Source organism: Microcebus murinus, chromosome 3 (assembly GCF_040939455.1).
Source record: "Microcebus murinus isolate Inina chromosome 3, M.murinus_Inina_mat1.0, whole genome shotgun sequence".
NCBI lineage: Eukaryota > Metazoa > Chordata > Mammalia > Primates > Cheirogaleidae > Microcebus > Microcebus murinus.
This window is the reverse complement of record NC_134106.1, coordinates 47,498,098-47,507,959: the sequence shown is the minus strand read 5'-3', so window position 1 is coordinate 47,507,959 and position 9,862 is coordinate 47,498,098. Positions and strand designations below refer to the sequence as shown.

General features: G+C 40.5%; 1 pseudogene; it reads right to left on the bottom strand.

Annotated features, from left to right (window-relative positions):
* Positions 1-1,925: 1,925 nt before the first annotated feature.
* LOC142870324 (uncharacterized) lies at positions 1,926-2,019 on the bottom strand (annotated as a pseudogene).
* Between the last annotated feature and the right edge of the window lie 7,843 nt (positions 2,020-9,862).

Below are 9,862 nucleotides of genomic sequence, written 5' to 3'. Positions count from 1 at the left end.
AAGTACTTTTGTTTTAATATTTATTAAGGATTGTTTTTAATGAAGTGTTCTATCTAGAGTGGATATACTGCTCTTTCTCTCCCTCTTCATAATCTCTTTAGTGGGTCAAGTTGCTGTCTGTGGCTATGTCTTCACTGTTTAGAGATCTTAGAAAAGGGTGAAGCCTTCACCTTAGTTATTAATTATTTATTGGTGTTTTCAATGAGAGGACTGAGTAGGAATCCACTAATATGCCACAGAGACAGAGGAATGTCTACACACTGTACCGCTTGATGGGTTTGTGAAAGCTTAATATTTCTGATAAAATTCTAGAGAACATAAATCTGTGATGGGGTTTGGAAAATGCAATTATGGCATCATATGCCATGATTTTCATGCTGGAGAAATGAAGAATATTGAAGCACACCAAAGGTACAAATGAAAATCTTTCTGCCCGGGATCACTTTTGGATATGCTGAGCCTCAGAATGGCTGCAATCGGCACGAACAGGAAAGAATGTATTTGCCATTCTAGTTTCTGTAGACTATGCCAACTTAATAAAAAGAAAAACACACATCTAACACCCATTGCTGAAAACACCATTATTTTAATATAGTAATTCTACATTTGCATCATCCTTAATTGATTGTCATAGTGGTTGTACATCATCATCTCATGTTATCCTCTCAGCAACTCTGAGAGATAACTTTGGTCTGGCTTATTTTGGAGGTAGAAGTGCCCAACTCTTGTTCCAGATCCTTCTTTTCTTACACTCTTGATTATTCCTTCTTTATCCTACCACTTCGTCCTTTTCCTCCTCCATATAGGCTTTTTATATCCGAACATAAAAATACTTTTATTTTGCATAGAGTAAAACATCACCCCATTCTTTAATAAGATGCTTCTCTATTGTCCCAACATTCCCCACACCACCTGCCCTGTCTCTGCTTTCCCTTTACAGCCAAGAGTCAGGAGAGACAGACCTTCCCCATGGTCTGAAGATCCTCCATTCCATGCCCTCCATTTTGAATCGCTCAGTCCTGTTGTGACTTCTCAGTGTTTGGCACTGAGCTCCGTTCCTTTTTCCTTCCGACTTTCTCCCTGTCCTCTACATTTCCTCTGACCTCTGAGGGAGGCTCTGCTTACCCTTGCGGGCTCTCCCTCCAAAACTATATTTCTGTCCCAGCTTCTGTTACAGACACACAAAATTATAGACCAGTTATACACACACACACACATACATACAAGTGAGTCAATTTCTGATGTGTTTAAGTATGATTTTTTTTTTTTTTTTACAACTATGTCTGATTTTCTTAATGACATGATGACCAAGCTCATTGCTCAGGCCAGAATTCTGGGTCAGCTTCAGAACTCTTGTCAGCTTTTGACACGTTCACTACTCAAAAACATTTTGTTAATCCTACCCACTTAAAATTCTGTCAATGATATACATATATATATATATATATTTAGAAATTCAAATGTATTTCCTCCTTTCATCCTCATAGGCACTGAGATATTATAGAGTCTTATCTTGCTTGCATTACTGCAACAACACTCTGACTGGTATCCTTGTTTCTCATTTTACTTTTTTCCAAATATCTATACTCCTACCAGAGTAGTGGTGGTGTTTTTAATATTTGCCTGCTTAACCCATTTATTTTCAGTGCAAAATCCAAAGTCTTTAATATCTCACGTGAGATCCTTTTTGATCTATTTCAGCTTCCCTTTTCAACTCTTTCTCCACATTTCCCTTGCATCTTACCCTGTAACTGTGAGGAACTACCTGAAATTCTTAGGATATTCTATGTCGTCTGCATCCTTGCATGAAATGTCCTCTAAACTGAGATGAATTATGTGTCTCAAAAATTCATGTTCATCACAAACCACAGAATGGTGCCTCATTAGGAAATATGTTTGATTTAAACTTGTATATGTTTAAGGTGTACAACATAATATATATATTTTTTAATTTCAGGGGCCATGCTAATCAGCTCTGTATGGTTCCAATTTCAGTATATGTGCTGCCGAAGTGAGCACACAACATAATATTTTGATTTACATAGTGGAATGATTACTGTAGTCAAGCAAATTAACATATCTATCACTTCACATAGTTTCTTTTATGTATCTGTGTGATAAGAGCACCTAAAATCCACTCTTAGCAAGTTCTCAGTACACAGTGCAATTTTAATCTTAATCTTCATGCCATACATTGGATCTCTAGACTTATTCATCCTACGTAACTGCAACTTGTTCCAATTTCCTCTCCTTCCTTGCCCCTGGTAACCATCTATTATAATCTACTCTCTGTTTCTATGTATTTAACGTATTTTTAAAAAATTCCACATATAGATGAGATCATACAGTGTTTGTCTTTCTATATCTGGATTATTTCACTTAGCATAATGTCATCCAGGTTCATCCATTTTGTTGCAAATGGCAGCATCTCCTTTTTAAGGCTGTATAATATTCCATTGTGTGAGAGTATATGTCACAATTTCTTTACCCATTCATCTGTTGATGGACACTTCGCAGATGTAGTTAGTTAAGATGAAATCATACTGGGGTAGGATGGGGCCTAAATCCAGTATCATGGGTACCTTAGCAGAAAAGGAAAGGACACACAGAGACCCAGTCACACAGGGGAGAAAGCCATGTGAAGACAGAGGCAGAGACTGCAGTGAAGTATCTACAAGTCAAAGGATGCCAGTGATTGCCAGCAACCACCTGAAGCTAGGAGAGGGTTAGGGGATGAATTCTCCCTCAGAGCCTAGAGAAAGAACCAACCCTGCCAACACTTTGATTTCAGACTTCTAGCCTTCAGAACCAGGAAGTAATACATTTCTGTTATTTTAAGCTAATCAGTGTGTGACAATTTTTAAAGGCAGCCCTAGGAAACGAAGTTACCCTCTCCCAATCCACTCCCAACTGAAACAGCCTTCAGGACCCCAGGATCTGGGTGAGGGGCCAGCTTCTGGGCACCACGTGCTTCTCTGTTCTGTCGCTGGGTTGGCACCACTAGCCAGTGAGCTCCTCTTGGGCAACACATGAACCTTTGCTCTCTGTCTACAGTGCCCACACAGTACCTGGCATGGCATGTAATGGGATGGGATTTTTGTCAGTTAATTACATCACTGAAATGACAGATTTCTGATGCAGATTATCACACATTCCTTTCAATCTTTGTGTTTTGTTTTGCTGCATTTTGTTTTTAATGGCAGAACAAACTGAGATATCCAGTTGTGTTCTTGATTTTCACATTTCTTTTGAGAAGCCCTAATGAACACTGGTTGCACTTTAGTTGTAGGGCAGAGGAAGGGCAGAGGAATTTGTAGGGCAGAGGAATTTGTAGGGCAGAGGAAGGGCAGAGGAATTTTTCCAATTGTCAGGAATTTTTCCAATTGTCGGGAATTTACTTGGGTGGGGCAATGAGCTAACTGCAAACTTTTGCTTCTGGTCATTGCTTGCTTGCTACACTGCGGTATGGGGAATTATGGGATGAGGTCATTGAAGCACGGGCAACTGGCCCATCAGGCAATAGAGGGCAACCAACCCGCCTTATTTCAAAAGGCAATATTGGGCAACCAATCATTTTAAAGGTCAACTCATGATCCATGCTGTGATCAGCTTGTGCGCAGCTTGTGCACCATGGGGATAAAAGGCATGCCATTGTTCCGTTCGGGGTCCTTGCCTGCGAGAGTGGCCACTGCGTTGGTGCTCTGGGGCTTGGACCCTGGCTAGCCAGAAAATAAACCTCCTCTTGTGTGATTGCATCCTCGGTGACTCTGTCTCTCTGTCCGGTAACGCTGTGGGTATCCCGACTCTAACATTGGGACAGAGTGCTGTAGGTAGTCAATTGAAAATCCACGTGGCTATGGGTTACTGCTTCAGCACAGAGGAGCTCTTCAGGCTGGGTAGCCGGCTCTGTGGCTGCGGCAGGGAAGAAGTTTAAATGTGGAGCTGGGCTGGGCCACTTGGTGAGGGAGAAGAAGTAGGAACTAGAACATTGCAGTGAAACCTGGGGACATCTAGGGGCCTTCTGTTCTGAGTAATTGAATGACAATAGGGGAAAAAAGTCTTTTTGCAGCTAAGACCTCTGTAACAAAAGACTGATTAACAAGAGACAATCATGCAAATTTGTTTAAGTTTTTTGTGACTTGGGAACTTTCATAAAGAAATGAATAACCATGGAAACAGGCAAACTTGGATATATTTATGCTTAGTTTTGATGAAGAGTGAAGAAGTGTGATTGGAGAAAGGGAGTATGACCTAATGGTAGTAAGCCAGGAGGAACTTAGAAGGCCTGTTTGCTTAAATTCTTCTTTGTGTGCTTGTCCTCAGAGATAAAAATGTGCCTTTCTTCCAGGTGTAAGGAAGGTGCTTTTGAATTGAGGGTCTTAAGATCTGCTTCCGGGGAGGAGGTCAATGAGTGACCTTTGTAGGTTTTATGACCTATTTTAAGGGAGAAGGGTGAGGGGAAGGTGAGAATGACCTTCCTGTTTCTGCTGTATTTTCAAATGTCTGGGTGCCATATTTGGGGGTAGCATGTCCTGAACCCCATCACCACGGTTACCTGTGATAAGTTGTTAGGCACTGGGCACCTTCTTAGGCTTTGTGATTTCATTTCTATGCCCATCTTCCACTCCCATGCTCCTCCTCCCTCCACACCCCCACAAATATAGAAAGTTGAATTTTATCTATTTCTTCAGAACATTCCTCAAATACCTCAATTTTCTTTCCCATCAGTGAGCAGTCTTTGCTGAGTGTCATTGCATCTTTCTCTTATAGGTAACCAAGAGATAAGAGATGAAAATTATTTTTGCTCTAATTTACAAAGTCCATTCCCTTTTGATTCAAAATGAATCTTAAAAATCTTGATGAATTTGATCATTCCGTTGCACATCTAGAAAAATTTATCTTACGAAAAGAATACACATCAATTATTTGGTTAACTGATGAGAAACTAAAGGCCAAGTTTGGAAATTGTTCAAATTTTCTATGAATATTCATAAATAATTAACTTGCATCTCAATTTAGAACCTAACAACAGTTCATTTCAATTAAAAAAAAAATCTGAGTTAATTATATGCTGAGGTCTAGTTGCTGGGTCTTCTCTCCTCGTGGCAATTGAATAACTGCAGTTGGTGACAATAACCCTGTGTTTCTGTGGCTTTCACCATGTTGCTGTGTAGCTGGAGGAAGACACATAATGACACTTTCTGAAGGACAGCTGGCTTCCTAAGGGCTGCTCTTCCCTACTCCTAATTTTTTTCTTTGGGGGTAAATTCCTTTTGTCTACACTTTTTACTGAAAGTGCAAAAAAAAAAAAGTGTGCAAGAAAAAAGGAACCTGCCCTAAAGTGGATGGTGAAAAACTAGACTGCTACATCCTCTTGGGATTGTCAGCCCCTTCAGCAGCCACATGCTTAGCCCCGAGAGGGATACAGAGGATCGCAAGCCCCTCAGGGTTTAAAAAAAAAAAAAAAAAAAAAAAAAAAAAAAGAACAAACAAACAAACGCAAAGAAGTCGGTCTGAGCCGGGAGAAAGGACCCCTGGACTTTGTGAAACAAGGCTGCATAGAAGAAAAATCAGAGCCCTGGGCTGCTAGAGGGAGGGAAGTCGTTTGGGGACTGACCCTTTTGTCTCCTCGCCTTGTACCGGCTGGAGGATGGAAAAATTGTGGACAAAGGGCCTGCGGAGGGCGGAGGGTAGGGGATGAACTCTTCAGGCAGCTGCTTTAAGCTTTATTTACCGTGCCATCTTTCCGCCGGATTCGCCTGTCCAGTCCGAGCCTGGCCCGGGGTGCTGACTGCGGGCCAACACTGCCATCTAGTGGCCGCCTGCCCCCTGTGAGCCGGCTTTCTGTGCCCTCTGGCTGGCTCGGTCCTCTCTCTCTTCCTCTCTCCCTTTTTCTCTTGCTCTCTCTCTCTTACGCCTCTCTCTCCCTCTTTTTTAAAAAAGGTTTTTTATCCCGTCAAGGAAAAAAAAAAAAACACTGGCTCTTGGAGAACAACCAACTCTGCTGGAACTCAGAGATAATAATCAGTTTCTCTGGGCTTGTGAAATTGGCTCATTAAGCGTGCTTTTTAACAGAAAATATTGGAAGCGATTAAGTCTGCTTTACTGAGTGGGCATGAAATGGCCAACCTTCGGCCACCCACAGCTCCTAGGTGCCTGGCGCCGTTTTATGCATGCAGCGTAATGTCTTTACTTGAAGTGCTGTTTATTCATCACCTGCTTATTTATCTCTTTGCATTTGGCAGGCACATCGATCAATGTTAAACTGTCACACAAGGTTATTTTTCTTTTACATAACAGTATAGGCCTAAGGTAGTGGCATATTAAAAGTAATAACTTTCTAACTTGTAGCTCAAGATGACAGCCCCATTTTTACCCGAATATATTACAGCCAGGAATTCCTCATTCGGCTCTCCCTCCTCCTCCCTCCACCTCACTTGTACTCAGCTCTTCCAAGGTCAAAGGCTTCATGCCGCCTGGCTTCCCTCCCACTTTGCATACCACTCAGTTTCCCCCTCACCTCCAGGTATCTCTAGTTTTTAGGCTGATAAGCGCACGGTGAACATGCTGTCCACCTGGTGTACACATCTTGCTTGTCTCTCTTTATGATGACATTTGCCCCTTTGCATAAAGATGTGGTGTCTGGCTGATCTCTGGAGAAGCAGCTAAAAAGCTTCTTCGTGTGGTGAGGAAGGTTGGGGATGGCCTTATTTCTATCTGCACAGCCATCTTGGTAAATGTAGCGGCACGTTGCTACTTTTTATTTTGCTTTAGAGTTATAATAGGTGATAACAATGATAACCACAGACCTATGAAAAAAAAAATAAATAAAACATCCGAAAGTAGTAGTATTGCTTTGAAGCAACTGGTATTGGCCAGGGGCTTTTGAGTCCAGTTGTTTTTCCCCTCCTTGCTTTGGTTTTAGGTTGGTTTGTGTTGCTTTCAAACTTCACCCAGTTTGTGATGCCTCCTTTCTTGGCAGTGGGCCAAGCAAGCTTTCTTTGTACAAACAGGTTTTCTTTTACTTTCTTTCTTTCTTTTCCCCCTCCAGTCCAGCCTAAAAATGCCTACAGATAGAATATCAGATCTTTTTAGTATCGAATTTCAAAGTGGCCCTTAGAATTCCTTCCTGCCCTTGATCTCTCCTTTTGGATTTCAACTCAGACTTAGACTCTGTTGCTAAATATGTCTCGGACAGTGGCTTTCTGATACAATGCTTTGATAGTCTTGCGTTTACAGGAATTAAGTGTCTTAGCATAGTGGACATTGTTGCACAACTATTCCTGTGACATAAGGTGCCACACCCATTCTGATAGTCTATCTCTGTGTGCATAAAAATAGTTCATCTAGGAAGTAGGAGGAGAGAAGTGTAAGAGGTTAAACAAATATAGTCTCCCCTGCTATGGAAGCTCACAGGCTTGGCGTTGAATCTGGTTCACTTTTTGCATTTGGTTTTGCATTCCTGCATGTAGAAAGATGGTGGAATGCTGATCTATGGTGATCTATTTTATCATGGGTAGTGCAGCCCCTGAAAAAAAGCATGGCCATTTAAAAAAAATGCAACCCAGCCCGTGTCTATGCTCCCACGATCAATATTTGCATTAAAGTGGTTTAAATGTATGTGGCTCGGAGGCTGTCCATTCTTTCAACCTGACCTGCTGCATTGATTAGGGCTAGTGATAGAGGGAGAAAGAGCAAATCAGGCGAGGAAAAGAATTAAAAGGAAAACTAGAAGAAAATGAAAGCTGTCGCTATGAGTCCTGGAGAAGAGAGATACTTTAAGCCATTCGTGGATGCCATATTTACTCAGCAGCCCACTCCATCTCTCTCATAGGGCTATTTTGTCTTTCAAATACCAATAAAAGGATTTCTGGTTGTCCCTCAAACTGGGCAACTCGGCAACTTGTGATTGACAGCCAGATTTGTTCAGGCCAGTCCCTGGCTTTAGTTACTTTTCTTGTATTTTTTCTTTGTATCTCAACAGTCCATATTTGTGAGCTATAGTCTTGGGGATTTTTTGGTTTTGTTTTTATTTTTTTGGCTAAAATCTCATCAATAATAATTATAACCACCACTTATTAAATGGTTATTTTGTACCAGATATTGCTAAGTGCTTTTCAGGTCTCATCTACATTACTTCTTTAAAGCAGCCTTATGCAGCGGTCATTCTATTGCCATTTTCCATTGGCATCCAAGGATGGATTGTGACTGGTCCTAGGTCAAACCACCAATGAAAGGGGAGTAGCTCTTCCAGTCTAGATCTCTGAATCCAAAGCCCAGACTCTTAACCATCATGTTGAGTAATGCTGAGTTTGGGGATTGCTTCTTTCTGTTCGGATGTTTTATCAAGTTAAACATAACACTGTGTTTGAAGAGATATGATGCCCATTTTATAACATTGAAACCCATTGTTGTATCACCATAAACACTTTCAATTATTTGGAGTATAAAATATTTTCAGTGGAAGCATAATAGAAAAGGTTGGGCAATCCTAAGAACAGAGCTAACACAAGTTTTTATAATACTTTATTCACTTTCTGCAGTGGCAAAGAAATGGCCCATACACATCTTGCTTCTTGAGGTAAAGCAAACTGCCAGGAAACATATAGAAGTTTCTGAGGTGAACCTCTTCAGGAATCTCATTTGAGGGTTGACTGGAGTATGATGGCTATAATACATGTGTCTGGACATATAATGGGCACTAAATTCATGCCTTTTCTAATAGGGACCTCAGATGGATATTTCTTAATATCTAAGAACTGATTCTATAGTTAAGGACAAAAGCAGACAGGTGAAATAGTTAAATTCCTTCAGAAGACAGTGTGTGATCTTACGCCATAATGAGCCTTACAGAAAGTCAATTTAGGGAGAATATAGAAAATGGAGACAGTGTTGGGAGGTGGAGTGTTTGGGGGAAGATCTTGTAGAGTTAGACTTGAAGATGGCTAGAACATAAATAGGAAGATAGAAAACATTCAGAACAGAGAAATATGTGAATACAGTTTGGAATTTTGGAATGAGTATCCCTGCTCAGCTTAAGGTTCGCTTGTCATGGGGCTGTTGGATTGAGTTGGACCAGACTACAAAGACCTTGAAGGTCAAGCTTGGACAGCTGAAACACTTTTGCATTAAGTATCTTCTTTTATTGTCTTGGGGGATTAGGCAAATTTGTCTGCTGAAATTACAGCTTGGAAATTTGACCTACTTAGGGCATTGCTTGGAGCATTGGAGTTTCAAACAAGCCCTTCACTCTAACGCAAGAATCTCTTGATACTTTCATTTTCTCAAGGATGAAAAGAAATTAAAAGTAACACATGTGGAAATTTTACTTAGGAGGCTAACTTGAAGTAGGAGAATTACCTCAAGAGAGAAATAAAAAGGTGAAAGCAATTTTCCAAATCTGAAATCATTGGAGCAATGTGTTGACAAGTTTGTTTTTTACCAAAACCGTGCATGAAGATCCAGCTTATCCGAGAGAGAAATTTGTGTGCAGTTGTCATTCACATCAGAAAAGGATTTACTGTAAGATTCCTTTAAATAGAAGTCCCTTTGTACATTTTAATTGTGTTCCAATGTACTAACCTAAACACAGACCAAAAAAAAAAAAAAAAAACCCAAAAAACTCAGAACCAAAACAAAAGGCCAATTCCATAAACAAAAAGACTGACTTTAAATAGTTTTTAAAGAAATCATATATTCTCAACCAGTTCACAAAGCAAGGTGCATACTTACAGTTTGCTACGACAACTCATATTGAGTTGGATAATAATGCCAATGTATTATAAATTCACAGGTAAATTTCAGATTTTAGGAAGTCTCTGGAAAAAGAGGGATTTGAAATAATAAAATAACTCACCACTGG